Below are 18,164 nucleotides of genomic sequence, written 5' to 3'. Positions count from 1 at the left end.
TGGCTTCCATATCCTTACAGAACCTCAGCCCACTTCATCCAAATGACACAAATATCTTTACTAGAGTTAGATGCAATGTTCGATGCAATATTGCCTCTTTTTCAAACCCTACCACTCTTATTCTCAATTACTTTTCCTGGTTTCCAATTTCTTAAAAATGAAGAGAAAATTATTTAGCTTGGAATTCATAGACTTTGCATGCATTTTTAACCTCACTTTTTAGGCTTAGCTACACTCTGTGAGCTCTACTGCCTCACCTGAGACTCTGAGTCATCTCACAGCATAAAGTGTGCACAGACCATCTTCTGCCTCTGTGTTCACTATGGTCCTTGTGGCTATACTTTAAACATCAGCTTCTTCCAGGAGAGAATTTGAGTAACCTTCAAGAAATCGGGCCCTTCTTTTTCTATCTCAAAAAAGTTATAGGAAGTTAGAACTCAACTGAATCTAGGCATTTCTTATTTGATACGTGGAGGGACTTAATAAATTCAAGATGAGCAATAAAAAGTGACTTTTTTTTCCAGGTGATATAATTAATCATACATGAGAAATATGGAAAATAAAAACAATGTGACACAGTTTGTTCTACTGGGACCCATACAGAATCTAAAGATGTAGAAAGTCATGTTTGTTATGTTTTTGATCATCTACATCATCTCTATGGTAGGAAATACACTCACTACAGTCACCATCACAGCCGGCCCATTATTGGGGTTCCCTATGTACCATTTCCTGGCTCATCTCTCTTTTATGGATGATTGCTATTCCTGTGTTGATATCACTAAACTGATTGTACATTCACTCTATGAAAGGAAAATTAGCCCTTTCAGTGAATGCATGATCCAAATCTTTGGGGAACATTTATTTGCAGGGGCTGATGTCATTATGCTTACTGTGATGGCCTATAACCATTATGTGGCCATCTGCAAGCCCTTGCAACATACAACCATCATGAACTGGCAGCTGTGTGGCCTGCTAGTGGGAGTGCTGTGGGTGGGAGGTTTCCCTCTTGCAACCATACAGATCCTCCTCTTCTTCAGATTACCTTCTGTGGTCCTAACATCACAGATCACTTTATGTGTGATCTGAATCCTTTGTTGAATCTTGCCTGCACTGATACCCATGCTCTATGGTTCTTTGTTGCTGCCAACAGTGGTTTCATCTGCATGTTAAATTTCCTCCTTTTGACTGGCTCCCATGCTCTCGTTCTCCACTCTTTAAGGACTCAGAGCTTGGCAGCAAAGGAAAAAGCCCTCTATACCTGTGTCTCCCACATCACAGAAGTTGTCATTTTCTTTGTGCCCTGCGTCTTTGTGTACCTGAGACCCACAGCTACTTTACCTATTGATAAAGCAGTTGCTGTATTTTATACTATAACTCCCATTTAAATACCTTAATCTATATGCTGAGAAATGACCAAATGAAAAATGCTATTAGGAAATTGTATGCTAGGAAAGCGATTCCAGGTGATCAATTAAATGTGCATGGACCCCAATGTCCATTCAACTGATGCCAAGGTCAAAAGAACATTGTTAGTGATCTCAGCAAAGAATATCGATGAGATAAAAAATAATAATAAATTATAGATACTGTAAGGAGGGGAGAAGAAGTAGATGTAGGAAAAGAAAGAAAAATCTAGCTGGGGATGAATCTTAGCATATTGGAAAAGTTCTATCAAATTTCACTTTAATTTTACTAGTTTCATCTTTGTTCACGGATTTATATGCTTTCGTACTGATAAAATGAAATATAATAAATATTCAGCAGCAATATTTATAACACTATAAAGTGGTAGGCCCTGCTATTATCTCCATTTTATAGGTGAATAAACAAACAGAAAGGAGAGCATTTTGAAAAAGACATATTGATGAACTAGCAACCAGAAACTAACAGACCCCTCAGACCATGTTCTTAACTGCTGTGATAAACAGCTAAGCAATGATAATAGAAAGGCAACATGATTATACTAGTTAACATTTATTGAGACAGAGACTGTGCTGGACTATTCATTTATCCATTCTTCTGTCTATAAACACACACACACACATATATATATATATATATATATATATATATACACAAATAATATTTATAGATGATTAGTTATATATGATAGAATATAGTTTATTATACACAGCCAGCTTAGACGCCTTCTCAAGGCACAGGGGAAAAAATGAGTAACAGAAGTAAGTTGTCCCAAAGAGCAGCTAAATCCATGTCTCTAATTGTTGTATTCTCTATTTTATGAATATATTTCTGTGTACTATTATACACAAAATCTTTGTTTTCTTCTTTCTCTAATTACATCATGTAAAATACCTTATGTTGACGATTGCAGTATTTAAGTATTGCTAATTTTCCATCAGAGTACATAGGTTACAGGTTATCAAGGAGAAGAGTATACATGATCCAAGGATTTACTTTCTTTCCCTTCTTGGGAAGGACTCTGTGATTTCAGGTGTACACAGAAGAGCTGTGTCATGTTAGCTAGACTTTTTATCTTAGTATTATCTTTACTTAGAGATTAACTAGATTTGAAGAACATTTATACAGATGCCAAATTGACAAGTAATAGACTTGCAGTGGCTAATTTTATATGTTAACTTGACTAGGCCATGAGGTACTCAACATTTGTTCAAACATTGTTTTGGGCTTTCTCTCTGAGGTTTTCCTGGATGGTATTAACAATTGAATTGGTAGACTGAGTAAAGCAGATAGTCCTCTCTACTGCAGGGGGTCCTCATCCAATTCATTCAATTAACTGAATATTTGCAATTAACAAAAGGCTAGCCTCCCCTGTGCATAAGAGAATTTTCCTGCCTAAAGACTTCAAAATGAAATATCAGCTCTTCCTGTCTGATGACCTGTGTGGTGACCCATCAATTCTTCATAATTCTGTAGAAGCTTCTTGCCTACTGATCTGAACTGGGACATTGACTTTTACCAGTTTTCAGCAGTTTCTGTCCTTTAGACTAAAACTGGGACATTACCTCTGCAGATTTTGTACCTGTCAACTTGCCTAATCACAAGATCCAATTCCTTACAGTTCTTACCTTTCAGAATCAATAACTAGATATTGGTTTGGGAAAATAACACATTTTCATGCACTGGAAAATTTAATATTGTTAAGACATGAATAATAAAACAATATAGATTTAAAGTAATACCTATCAAAACTGTTATGAGACTTTTTGCAAACATAGAAAATTATCTGGAAAATTCATATGGAATCTCAAGGGACACCACACCCAAAATAATCTTAAAAAGAGAAAAAGAACATTAGCCATTTCATACTTCCTTATTCAAAACTTAATATAAACTATAGTAATCAAATCAGTGTGCTACTGGCATAAAGGCAGGCTTATAGAGCAATAGGAAAGATGAGACAGCTCAGAGATAAGCCATTACATAAAAGGCTAAATGATTTTCTACAAGGGTGAAAAGACCATAAAATGGGGAAACGACAATTTTTTCAACAAAAACATAACTAGATGTCCATGTGAAGAAGAATGAAAGAGATCTATAAACCCTATACACAATATACCATATAACATAACATACACAGTAAACTCAAGATCAAATACCTAAACACAAAAGCTAAAACTTTAAAACACTTAGGATAATTAGAGAGCACAAGATTCAGATATTAGGTAAGGCAATCTTGTGTGTGTGTTTGTGTGTGTGTGTGTGTGTGTGTGTGCATGCGCGTGTGTGTGTGTGCATGTGAGTGTGTGTATGTGACACCAAAAGCACAGATGGAAGGAGGAAAAGAAATGGGCAAATTGTACTACATCAAAAACCAACCAAACAAAACATTTCTGGTAAGGTCAGTGAAGACATAGGAGTAGAGAGACCCTGAGCTTACATGCTCTTGTGGGCACATGAAAATGACAGCAATTTATAGAACTACTACTGAAAAAACTGGAAAAGTTCTACAACTTAAGAGATTTATAAAACCCACAGCAAGACAGGTATGAAGGTAAGAAACACAGTATAGTATGATTCTTATCTCCAGGTGGGCAACCCACAAGTGGGAGAATAATTACAATGGTAGAGATTTTTCCCAAGAAATGAGGAGTTTGAGACTCACATTGAGGTTCCAAGCCCTGTGCCATGAAGATAACCTACTATAGTGCTCTTCATTGAAAGGGGGGGTTAATTTTGGGATGCCCAGAAGGCTGTGGGAAACAGAGTCTCCACTCGTAGAGGGTGCACACAAAATCTCATACCTCTGTGACCCAGGATAAAAAGAGTAAATTGAAAAAAACCTGCCTACTGATCTTCCAGAGTCTCCTAGAGAGGTGGGAGGCAATTAAAGCTCGCTCTTAGGGACATGGGCACTGGAGTCAGTCATTTCTGGGAGCTCATAAGGACTCATGTTAGCAAGTGCTATATTGAAATTTTCCCTCTAGTTTATGAAACTCAGGACCCAGTCCCACCCATGCCCACCAACCCATGGAACAAGTAAGGAGAAATCTCAGGCCAAAAGACTAACATGCCAAATAACTTGCCTGTCAGCAGACAGGCTGCCTTAAGGTCCCATGAACCCTAAGCTATTCCTGGACATGGCCCTGCCCACCAGAGCAGGCCCCATTCACCAGGGTGCAGACACTAGTGCTGAAATCCTCAGGGCCCTGTAGCCAGAGACACCAGGACCCAGCTCCATATAATAGTGTTCATGCACTAGCCTCAGAATCCCCAGCCCTGCCACCAGCAATAATGCTGCAAGCCTTGGGCCTAGCCTCATTCACCAGCAGACACATACCAGCCCCAGTAAAAATCACATTCACACAGCCTACAGACCCAGCCCACACAGAAGCAGGCCAAAACCAGCCCTGGGACCAGATGGGCCCTGGTCTTGCACACCAATACACCAACACAAGCTTCAGGATAATCTTGGATCCCACAGTCAATTGTGTCAGCAACTAAGAACATCCACTAGTAGTCTGACATCAGCTCTGGGACCCCTGGAGCTTACAGCGAGAACTAGAACTTCGCTTGGCCTGCCATTGAGTCAACACTAACCCAAGGACCTGGCTTCATCCACCAGTTGGCAAACACCAGGCCTGGGATTCCTGGGTCATGACACTGCAAACCACCAGCCCCAGGGTGACCCAGGCTTCTGCATCCAGTCATTTTGTGACCTGACCCCAAGAAGCAGCAGCCAGCAACCTCCACACAAGGTAAAGCCTGGTGACCAATAAAAACATGGGCCAATCAAACCTAGCAGACTACTTACAATAGTCATCCTGACACAAAAGGAGGCCTCAAGGAGCCCACATAGATGGCATGTGTAGAAGACAGAGCTGTAGCACAGAGAGGCATGTACCACAGAATATATTTTCTGTTTGTTAAAAACTTCTAATTTCTCACTCTGTGCACCCACTCTCCTCCTGAATTCTTTGATCATCTTTATGATCATTACTCTGCACTCTTTCTTGGTTGGACTGCCTACCTCTGTGTCATGTATTTTTTCTTGTGGGTTTTATCTTGTTCCTTCTTCTGAAACATATGCCTGTCACTTCATTTTGTCTACATTCCTATTTGTATTTTTACGTATGTGGTAGGTTGGTTAGGATTCTCAGCCTTGGTGAATTGTCTCTCTGTAGAAGAAAACCAATGTATCTCACCAGTGCGCTCACATATCTTCCAATGGCCAGGAGCCAGTTGGTCCCAGGGGAGTATCTAGCCTGTGTTTGTGGACTTGGTCTGCAGGCTGCAGGACTATAGTTTTCTTGCTTCTGGTGAAGCTGGTCTAGTGGCTTGTGCAAGTTTCCTGGTAAAATGGGCTGATGCCTGCCAACTGCTAGGTGGAGCTGGGTCTTGGCCCTCTGGTGGGCAGGGCCATGTCTAAGGGCACGTCTGGAGGTAGCTATGGACTCAGGAAGTCTTTAGACAGTGTGTGTGCTGTGTCCCTGACTTTTCTGTACTTATCTGTAAGTCCTATTTTCCCTGTGGCTGATCCTTTTCATGCTATATCACATTTTGTAGTAAATATAATGTGAAATACAATAAAATTGTCTATTTTAACATGAAGCACCTATTAGATGTTCAGTACATTCAAAAGGCTCTGTGAAAGCTGATGATATGGGACAGAGAAAAAAAATAATCGTTTGAAATTACAATTACTTTTACAGCATTTTTGCTAACAGCTAAGTAATGGAAACAGTCTCAATGTCATTCATTATTAATGAAGAAGGTATAAAGAAGATGTGGTATATATTTATACAAGGGAATATTATTCTTCCATGAGAAAGAAGTAAATCCTGACATTTGTGACAAAACGGTTGGACTGTGAGTGCATTATGATAAATGAAATAGGCTAGACCAAAAAAAGAAAAAAGAAAAAATACCCTTTGCAGGACATTTGGCCCTGCCCCAAACATCCATATAACACTTGGTCCACACCAAAGGGCCTGCAATATTTGGTCCTGTCCAAAATCACTTGCCATAGACAAAATAGAACCATATTACAAGGACCTTCTGGCATGAACCAAATTTTGGACAGTCCCGAATGTCTACTAGCCTAAATACCCAAATGGCAACACTTATACGCCACATCCATAAAAAGAAAAAAACAGGAAAATCATACTCATATATATAGAAATTAAAAAAGTGTTTGTCAGTGGCTAGGGTAGGGGATGTAGGAAATAGGGAGACATTGGTTAAAGAATATAAGCTTTCATCTAAAAGATGAATAAGTTCTGAGGCTCTAACATACAACATGATGACTATAGCAGATAACACTGTATTGTACAATTGAAATTTGCTAAGAGAGTAAAAATTAAACATTGTCATCAAATAAAAGAGAACTATGTGAGATAATGGATGTGCAATTAATTGCATGGGGAATTTTTTTCAACAAAAGAAAAAAGATTATTTAGAAATCTCTAGGCTATTTGACATCATTATTACCTGGCGTTGCCGATAATACAAGAATAGTCCATAAGTGTCTAAATTGACCCTCTCGACTGATGACTAGAAACAGATACAGGGTTGAGGAAAATGATGAGGGATAAGGAGAGTGTGACTGAACAGGAAGTCACATAGAACTCCATCATACACAGCCATATCTGGGTCCCCAATCTTTCCTTTAGGTCACCTCTAAACCTTCTAAACATCTTCCAGTCTGGTACTTGCTGACCCATGGGATTTTAAAAAGTAAGCCTTTTAATGTTAGTGTTCATTAGCTGGTTAAGGTATTCTGCTAATAAAATTTATTAATGGTGGATTTTTAAATTAGAGTCTTATTTAAATAGACTATCATAAATTATACATTTTATAACAATTAATATTTATTAAATATTCTGTATTCAGACTTATATGCTATGTATTTAGTTTGGCAGCTCTATTTGAAATATTAAGCACTGTGCCATAGGCAGGAAAGTGAATTCTAAAAAGACCATCCAATAAGTAGGTAACTAATCTTATTTCAATGTATGCTTTTTTATATAATTACTGTGTGATGTAGTCATATTTTTGGCCAATAAAATCTTGTAGACCCTTGAGAAAAGAAAAGAAATGACAGTGAAAGTGAGTGAGCTTTTTTTGAGTGTGTGTGACAGGAGAGGGTGTTTTCCCCCTACTCCTTGATTTTAATTTGTGCGCATGGGAGTGTCACAGAACCTGGACCACAGTAGTGGGCAGATGGGAAAAAACAACAAATTGGTGAGTGATTGTTTAATGGAACAAATAAACTTAGGTTTTGGGTGTTTAATTAGTAAGTAATTTAAGAAAAGTCTGGATGTGGGTATGAAATTAGTGAAGAAGTAACAACGTTTGCTTGTTGAGCCTCCTTGAGCCTTAATTTCTCCCCCTGGATAGTGGAAAGATAAGGATATCTTATAAGGGTATCTTTCCACCACCCAGTACAATAATCACATGAGAGACTATTTCCTGCTTTCAGGGACAAGAGAGGATGGTCAAAGTGTCCCACTTGCATCGGCCATTTCTTAAGTTACTTTAACTCAATAATTCATATGTCACTGAGGCACACTTTAGAGTGATCTGCCCTGGTCTACAGTAGTTGTGCAGCATTCTTTCTGATGGGATAAGTAAGTTTTTCTTCTGACCCATCCTCAAGACCACCCAAACCCCCTGCACCATACCCACACAGACAGAAACATCTCATAAACACAGGCACAAATGTACACACTACATTCCTATATTTCTCTTTGTAAAATTATTACATTATACCTAGTTAAACAAAACTTTGAATAAATAACTAGTCAGATGTATTCCTACAGAATAGATGGAATGTTTTTTCCCCATTTATTCTATAGGTGTCCATGGCTCCAAGAAGAAAAAAATGTTATTGGATGTGTAAAAGTTATTGAATGTCAATTAGCAAAAGAAGGGTTTGTGACATTAAAGACAAACACCATGGCCTCTACATTTTTTCCTAGATTTTGCTTTTGCTGTGGGGCAGGAGTAAGTCAATCAAGGCAATTCTGTATTGAAGCAATGCAGTCATTCTACTTAGAAAAGCCTTGGTAGAGAAAGACATTTCGAAAAATTGGAACCAAGACAAGGAGCTGAGATGGGATCATGTGATCCAAATGATATGAGGATAAATGATAAAACAGTTCTTTCTTATTGCATAAAATAAGTGAAAAGACACTAGGGGGGTTGGGAGACTGTTGGATTCCATTCCCCCCATAGACACATAGTAGTATATGTTAACATTTTAGCCTTACTGATATTATTTATTTTAAAAATAATGCATGATTGTTAAAGACACAAGTGAAAATTCCAGATATATAAGATCAATGTGTACAGTCAAATAAGAAGATAGTGTCTTTAAACTTAATTTAGTAACTATTTATTTACATCGTAATTTGCACAGGCTCACTGCTTATCAATAGAGAGAGACATGAAAAATAAAGATATAGTACATAAACTTCTGTCTCAAGCAAACTGGAAAAACACAATTCATAAGAAATACCAGTATTTGCATGTAAAACTATTTGAAATGAGTATACATATAGCTGAATAATAACAACAAAAAGAACAGAGATGGAATAAAAAATATGTGTGGTCTGTGGATGGAGCTGTAAAATCTTTTGAATAAAAATATTAGGAGTGTGAATTATACCTAAGACATGGACACTAAAGCATAGGGGTAGGTTCATTACAAGCAGAGGGGAGAGAGAAATAAGGCATATGAATAAGATTTTAGAGTATGTTTGGGGCATGCAGAGGGGTCCACTCTAGCTGGATGAAAGCATCCAAGCAAAGGGAAACAGAGAAATAAACTAAGGTAAGGCAAAAATACCAACCATGAGTCTCCAGTTTGTCATTTGCCCTGCTAAAACTTCATATGTGTTAGATAAAGGAATATTACTTCTTTATGGAAAACAAATGTTACTCATATCATAGATATTTGAAATAAAAATGCATATCAATAAAGCAAATTGCCAATACTCAGAGTCAGTAGTCACCTAGGTCTCCCTGACCACAAAGCCTATTACAGTAATTTACGCAAGTGCTGTGTAATAATGTATACCAATACTGTGACTTTTACAATGAGTAAATTCAACTTGGACCAATTTAGGACGATCTTTGATAAACAATTCAGAAGGTTGGATTTTATCTCAAGCAAAATAGGGTTCCATGGCAATTTTCGGAGAGTGTTCTGATATGATCAGAAATGTGCTTTAGAAGGACATTTCTGTATGCCTTAGAGCCATGGGATCACACCCAGAACCTAGTTGGAAACTTCAAAGTGCAAACTGCAATCTGAATAACAGTGATTTGTTTCTTTGGTCCAACTTCCCCAAAAAAGCATACATATTTTCTATCTCAAACAATAAATTCCCTGGAGACACCAATCAGAGGTGCAATGAATACCATCTTATATACTTCAATTATGAGTGTGCTATTTCAGACCACACCTTCTTCATGGCAATTTTCATCTCCTCATTTCTCAGAGTATAGATGAGAGGATTCAGCACAGGGGAAATCATAGTGGAAATCATGGAGATTTCCTTATCCTTGTTTTCATTCCCAGCAGGTAGAACATAAATGTGGATACCAGGAACAAAGAATAAAACCACAACCATTATGTGAAAACTGCATGTTTAGAGGGCTTTCTGCCACCCCAGAGAGGAATGTGTTCTAAGACTATATAATATGGTTATATAAGAAACTACTAGTGCAGCAAAAACCACCACCACCACCACCCCTGAATGTGCAATCATTAAGATATTCACAATATGAATACTGCTGCATACCAGTTTCAAAAGTGGCTTCACATCACCTAGGTAGGGATCTATCTGATTAGGACCATGGAAAGGTAAACTGAGTATCACCACCAGTAGAAAAATAGAGCACCCAAAACACACAGCTTGGGCCATGATAACCAACACAATGCACCTCTGCCGGTTCATGATGACCATGTACTGCAGGGGCTTGACAACTGCAACATAGTGGTCAAAGCCAAGGATACCAAGATGAGTATTTACACACCTGCCATCAAGTGGGCACCGAAGAGCTGGGTAATGTCATTGCTATTAGAAATATTTTTTTCTTTTTGCAGCTAAGTCCCTCACTAGCCTGGGGACCACGATAGAGGTGTAGAAGCGGTCTATGAGGGAAGGTGTCAGAGAAAGTAGTATATTGGTTGTTGGAGTAGATGGCTGCCAGTGATTGTAAGATTAGGCTGTTTCCCATTAAAAAGACGTAGTTTCACATCAAGACTGTCAGGTAACATAGCAGGAACAAGAAAAGAAACAGTAGCTCTGTTTGCTTATGTCCCCACAGCCTCATAAATACAAATTTTGTGACACTGTTCTGATTTTCCATGAGGGTGGGGTAGGTCCAGCATAAACAACAGAAATTTAATTTGTCTGAAATTACACTGAACATAATACATCTTTAATAGAACTTTTGAAGTTTCAGAGTATTTATACATTTAAAAAGATGTAGATTATACAAGACTTATTTCATACTTTTTTAAAAATCTTTTTTACATTAACAGTATTATATTTCAAGTGAAATTTAGGGAGAGTGTATTTTAGGTCTGGAACTTCTGTAACTCTTTTGCATGAATACTTATTTTTTGATACTCATTTTACATGGGAGGAAGTAGAAAAAGTTAATTCCACAAAATCACTAAAACATTAAGTAGCAACCTAAGATATGAACTTGTATTTGATGCCATTTTCTATGCTTTGCACAATTATGCTACCTCATCTAAGAGCCAAAAGTACTACCGCTCTTTTCCATCTCTATAAAGAATATGGGGTCTCATACCCTTCTGCTGTTAACTACCTGTGAAACGTCAAGCCCCTGTCTTGGCTATTGTGAATAGTGCTTCTATGAAAATATGGGTGCATGTTTCTTTTTCAAGGAAAATTTTGTCTGGATATAGGTCCAGCAGTGGGATTGCTGGATCATATGATAGTTCTACATTTAGTTTCCTGAGGTACCTCCATACTGTTTTCCTTAATGGTTGTACCAATTTACATCCCTACCAACAGTAGAGGAGGGTACCTTTTTCTCTACACCCTCTTCAGCATTTATTATATGTTGTCTTATCAATGATGGCCATTCTGACTGGTGTGAGGTGGTATCTCAGTGGAGTTTTGTTTGCTTTTCTCTAATAAATAGTGACATTGAGCATTCTTTTCATATGCCCGTTGGCCATCCATATCTCTTCTTTGGAGAAATGTCTATTTAGGTCTTCTGCCCATTTTTCACTTGGGTTGTTTGTTTTTTGCTGTTGTTGAATTGCATGAGTTGTTTGTATATTTTGGAGATCAGGCCCTTGTCTGTTGCATCATTGGCAAATATTTACTCCTGTTCTGCAGTCATCTTTTCTTTTTTTTTTTTTTTAATGGTTTCCTTTGCTGTTCAAAAGCTTTTGGTTTGATTAGGTCCCATTGGTTTATTTGTGCCCTTATTGTCATTATACTAGTAGGTGGATCAAACAAGATGTTGCTTGATTTTATGTCAAAGAGTATTCTGCCTATGTATTCCTCTAGGAATTTTATAGCATCTGGCCTTATATTTAGGTCTTTAATCCACTTTGAGTTTATTTTTGTTTATGGTGTCAGTGTTCTACTTTCATTCTTCTACACGTAGCTTTCCAGTTTTCTCAGCCCCATTTACTGAAGAGGCTACTTTCTTCTCTATCTTTTTTTTTGTCTTTTTGCCTTTTCTAGGGCCACTCCCACAGCATATGGAGGTTCCCAGGCTAGGGGTCTAATTGGAGTTGTAATCACTGCCCTACACCAGAGCCACAGCAATGCAGGATCTGAGCCAAGTCTGCGACCTACACCACAGCTCACACCAACGCTGTATCCTTAACCCAGTGAGCAAGGCCAGGGACCGAACCTGCAACCTCGTGGTTCCTAGTCAGATTCGTTAACCACTGTGACACAACGGGAACTCCAAGAGGCTACTTTCTTCCACGGATAAATTTTGATTTAGATTTATCTTTAAAAAAAGATTTTGGCAAATGAAGGAAAGAAATAAATTTGCTCAAACTGACCAAAAGCATCTGCATATAACTTACAGTTACCAGCACACCTCCTGGAATAAGTAAAAGAGTAATGCCAAGTGACAAGAATGTGGAATTACAATATGTTATACTGTGTGTGTACATGTATATGTGTATTTTTGTGCCTGTTCATGCAATTGTTTTATATATACTTGACTCTGAAGTATTATTAAGTATTTATAATTCTTATGGTCTTTTCAAAAGGAGTTTACTAGTTTAACACAGTGTACTATAACATAACAATAAAGGACATGTGCTAAGAACTTGGAGAAAAAATAGTAAAAATTATAATCTGATCTAATCTTGGTTCTGATCATTATTAGATCTAATTTATGTTCTTGATCTTTATTAAATCTGCTTGATCTTGGGCAGGTTCCTCAACTTTTCTGTGCTTCTATTTACTGATGTGTAAAATAAGTGTAAAATGATAGTATTAATTATTTCACAGGTTTCACAGGATGATTTGCAAATACACTTGGAGCACAAAAATTATTCATGAAATTTTTGTTCATATTATAATTAATATTTTGGTCTTTGAGGTGGTGTCTCATTTGCAAAATGGATGAAATAATACTACCCACACAGGTTGCTATCATGCCATGTCCATGGCAATCAATTATGCAAAGTATATTTATTAGATACTATAAAGTTATTGGGAAGTTCCCATTGTGGCTCAGCAGTTAATGAATCCAACTAGTATCCATCCATGAGGATACAAGTTCATTCCCTGGCCTGGTTAAGTGGGCTAAGGATCCAGTGTTGCTGTGAGCTGTGGTGGAGGTCACAGATGCAGCTTGGATCCTGTGTTGCTGTGGCTGACTATGAAAAGGATCTGGATAAATCCATGAGGAAACCCTAGTATTGGACTATCTGTAGTAATTGCCCTTGCACTATGCAACCATCATGAATTGGTAGCTATGTGGCCTGCTAGTGGGAGTGATGTGGGTGGGAGGCTTTCTTCATGGATTTATCCAGACCCTCTTCATAATCAGATTGCCCTTTTGCAGTCCTAACATCATAGGTCATTTTATGTGTGATCTGAACCCTTTGCTCAATCTTGCCTGCACTGATACCCCACACAACAGGGCTCTTTGTTGCTTTTAGCAGTGGATTTATCTGTATATTAAACTTCCTCCTCTTGACTGGCTTCTGTGTGGTCATCCTGCATGCTCTAAAGACAAAGACCTTGGAAGTGAGGCAAAAAGTCATCTCTACCTGTGCCTCCCATGTCATGGTGGTTGTCCTATTTTTATGCCCTGCATATTTATTTCTATACCTGATACCTGTGGTTACTTTACCTAATGATAAAGCAGTTGCTATGCTCTATACTCTGATAACTTCCATGTATATATCCTTTAATATATACTTTGAGAAGTGCTCAAATGAAAACTTCTATTAGGAAACTTTGTAGTAGGCAAGTGATTTTAAGTGATAAATAAAATGTGCATTGCGCCTAATATTTATTCAACTGACGCAAAGTTCAAAAAAGTTATTGTTGATGATCTTAGCAAAGAATGTTTATGATATAAAGAGGAAAAAGTTACTGCCATAAATCATAGACTCTGCAAGGAAAGAAGAAAAAAAAATGAGTGTAAGAAAAATAAGAAAAACCTAGCCCAGGATAAATCTTGGAATATTTGGAACATTTTATCAAATTGGAGCTTAGTTTTACCATCCTCATCAATGTATATAGATTCATAAGCTTTCCTTTTAATGAAAAAATAAATACAAAACATGTTGATATTAAGCAGTAACCTCTAAAACAATCCATAGAGGTAGGCACAGCTACTATCTCCATTTTACAGACGAGGAAAAAAAAACAAAAAAAACCCCACAAAACTCCAAATCAGAATATTGAATACACACACACACACACACACACACACACACACACACACACACAGAATAAGAAAGAGCAAGAGAAAGACAAATACATACTACATAACATACCCATGCATGTTGTTATGTTTAATATATGTTATATATTAAATATATATTATTGCATAGACTGTATTATTATTTCATCATATATGGATAGATTCTAATAGTTTTCATTAAAAACTCTGCTCATTTTATATATCATAGTTGATGGTAATATGATAACTTTAAGAATGTGATATGAAACTACTCTAGGAATATAAAAGCAATGAGATATTTAACTTCTAAGAAGTAACAATGTTATACCATGTTTTCAACATTCTTTGCCACATTCTGAATCCTATTATATGAATTGTGTAAAGGTCTTATGCTGAAAATATATCAGAGACATGTTTCAAAGTATATTTTAATGACAAATGGGAATTTAAATTAATTAAATAAATTGTCATAATTTATAAAGAAATGGCCTACCTGCTAACAACAGTTTCTACCAGTGTCATAATATTTGCCTATGCAATATCTGGCACAGTATCTGATAAATACCAAATGGATAAATAAATATATAAGGAAGATGCATGCATTTAATGAAATGTAGAGCAGAAAAAGTAAGAATGAGGTTAGGACATTTTTTTCTGCCTTCATTTCCTTCAAACCATGAGAATTCTAGTTGTATTTCTTTGGGAAATCACATTTGTTTTTACTCTTGCTTAAACTGGGAAAAATAAAGAAATAGAAATCAAGTATTTTATCCGATGAACAAAGAGTTACTTTGGTATTCTCCTTGCTTTTACCAAGATTTCATCATTTTCTGAATGTGGGATGTTTTTTGTTCCACTTCGCCTTTTAATTAGCTTGCTTTTTGGTAACATTTAATTATGAAAAGCTGTTTTTAAAAATCTGTAGCTTCTGATGCACACAAAGCAATTTCAGGGTAAATATATTCCATTCATTTTTTTCCTTTCCTCATTCATTAAGCAACAGATATTCTTAAACTCACAGAATGTATCAAGTACATTAAGAGTCACCAGGGCTTCAGTGGTGAGTAAAGAGTAATCTAAATGATTTCTTCGCAGAGCTTAGAACCACTGAGAGACTCCCAAAGAAAGCAGAGAAATATCACACAGTGTTATAAATAGTAAGATAGTAGAAGCACAGGGGGGTGCTATGAAAGTATGTTTGAGGGACACAAAACAATGTCCTGGGGATTCAGAAGATTCAAGTGTGAAAAGACATAAAAAAAGGGATGCAAAGGATATAAAGATCAATAGAATGAATAGGCATCAGTTAGACAAAGATATTCCTAGGAGATGGAATATATAACCAAGGCAAGAAGGTGAAAATAAAAATGCAGAAATCCTGATAAATTTGATACAGCTATGGTTGTCATATCAACTATTTATTTGAGTTATGTGCATTGTGTGAGACAGGAACAGGGAAGACCAAGAAGGCTCTCATAACTGTGTTAAAGGCTCAAAGCTAAGTAGAGTGAAGAAAATTTTGGAAGGTTTTTTAATCTAGCAAATGATGCTGTTATATTTGAGATATAGAATGATGACTCTAGCTACAGAATGGAAAATCAATTGAAGAGGACAAGGTGGGCAGCAAAAGAGTAGTAAGAAGGTGAATGTAATTCGTTAGTAGTACCAGCTGATGGAGAATATTGTGGACACTGCTGCACCTGGTCAAATCTCATTCACTGGACCAGTGCTCCCAGGATTATCTGCTGTTTGTCTGGGCTGCTAACAGCTCACAGGTCCCATTGTTTCCAGAAAATTGCACAAGAGAGAATTGAAACTGCCTCACTTGGTGACTAGGCTCACCATCTGAAGGTCCACCAATGTCCATTTAATGACTGAAGAAAGAGTAAAAGGAACTGGTATCCTTACCTAAGGGTGAAACCTGGGCAATACTGTAATATATACTACAAGTATGAGTTCCCATGTATCCAGGCTGGAACCAAACTAATGGAGACTACACCTTTTTTCTCCCATCATAGGCAGTTCCCTCAACCCTTCTGATAAATTACTTTCGTAAAAATTCCATCCCAGCATCTGCATTTAGGAAACCCAAACTAAAATGCCGATATAGAAGGGTTGGAGAAATATTTTGGAGTTATAAAAAAAGAACTTAAAATAAGATGTAGACGTGAGAAAAAGAGTCATGGATTAAATCTAGATTCTGGCTTTTATCACTGAATATTTGAGGAAATTGAGGAGAAGTAACAGAGAGAGGATGAGCATTCTTTGACAGTGGACAAGGCCTCTTCACACCCAGTGGACATGGCAACTCACTCTCAGGCTAAAGGATTAACCCTTCATTGCCTGAAGAAACTGTAATGACCTGCCCTGCCCTGCAATGGTTGCCATGAAAGACCATTCTCCTCAGGACCCACACAACCATAGCACTCACCCCTCTTTTCTTCTAGTTCTGTAACTAGACACAGGTACCAGGAAGCTGCTAAAAGTGAGGTCCTACAGGGACTTCCCATTGTGGCTCAGTCAGTTACGATCCCTGGCCTTGCTCACTGTGTTAAGGATCCAGCATTGCCATGAGCTGTTATGTAGGCTGCAGACACAGCTCAGATCTGGTGTTGCTGTGACTGTGGTAGAGGCCAGCAGCTGCAGCTCCAATGTGACCCCTAGCCTGGGAACTTCCATATGCCAGAGGTGCAGCCCTAAAAAGCAAAAAATAACTATATATTATATGATATCCTATTGTACAGCACAGGGAACTCTATCCAATCTCTTGGGATAGAACATGATAGACGATAGTATGACAAAAAGAAGATATGTATGTATACACACACACACATTTATATATGGCTGGGTCACTATGCTGTTCACCAGAAATTGACACAACACTGTAAATCAACTATACTTTAATAGAAATAAGTGAGATACAAAATGTGATACATTAGGAAGTTGCACTACACTCCCAAATAACTACCTGAGTGTTCTAAGACAACAATACATGATAATTGTAGAAAAATTATAAATTTTGATCAGGCCTGATTTATTGATTGGCACTAAGAAGAGATTCTGACTTTGACACTGACACTGGGGGAAATAAGAAGGTCTCTAAAAGTTTGTGTGTTGGTATAGCTAACACATGAACCAAATGGTGGCCCACAGTGAGCAGCTTAGAAACGTCAGTCCTGCTTTGGGTTAATGTAGAGGAAGAGATTAAAAAGGCAATGGCGACTGGAAGGCCAGAATGGATATGTTATTGAAGATAAATTCAGCTACCCTGAGAGGTTCTAGAACACACACTTTTCATCACAATCATGAAAAATAAATTTGTAGCAGAGCCCTCAGCATCCATGAATTGCTCTGTGATGGCTCACAAAGAAAAGGAAAAAAAAAAAGAAAGGAAAAAATCTCTGTAGGATATCATGCAAGCTTCTCTGATCCAGTGGGTCTGTGGTGCTTGGTATGTTAGTGGCAAATGGGGATGCCAGTGCCTTTGGCAAGTCTCCACATGCAAACTGCACTGCAGGCACTTAGTATTTTGGAGCAAAGCTTGCCACCTTTTGCAGTTAAACATTCTCCTTTTAATAAACAGCACCTGGCATGTTATTGGACATTAGTAGATTCTGACTGCCTTCACTAGGGCTACCAATTTACCATATAACCTGGGCTGCCCATTATGAACTTGCTCTTATCTGACCCATCAAAGAAATAAATTTGGGCATGCACAACAGTGCTCCATCATCAAATGGACCGGCACAAGTAAGACCTGAAGGCAAACATATTGTTAAGTGGCAAAAATACTCACAGTCTTGGCC

The 18,164-nt window shown here is 37.6% G+C and overlaps 1 pseudogene; it reads left to right on the top strand.

Annotated features, from left to right (window-relative positions):
- Positions 1-543: 543 nt before the first annotated feature.
- LOC125119127 (olfactory receptor 4C46-like) lies at positions 544-1,510 on the top strand (annotated as a pseudogene).
- The last annotated feature ends 16,654 nt before the right edge of the window (positions 1,511-18,164 follow it).

The sequence above is a fragment of the Phacochoerus africanus genome, unplaced genomic scaffold (genome assembly GCF_016906955.1).
Source record: "Phacochoerus africanus isolate WHEZ1 unplaced genomic scaffold, ROS_Pafr_v1 Scaffold_14, whole genome shotgun sequence".
Classification (NCBI taxonomy): Eukaryota; Metazoa; Chordata; class Mammalia; order Artiodactyla; family Suidae; genus Phacochoerus; species Phacochoerus africanus.
This window is presented reverse-complemented; position numbering and strand designations above follow the sequence as displayed.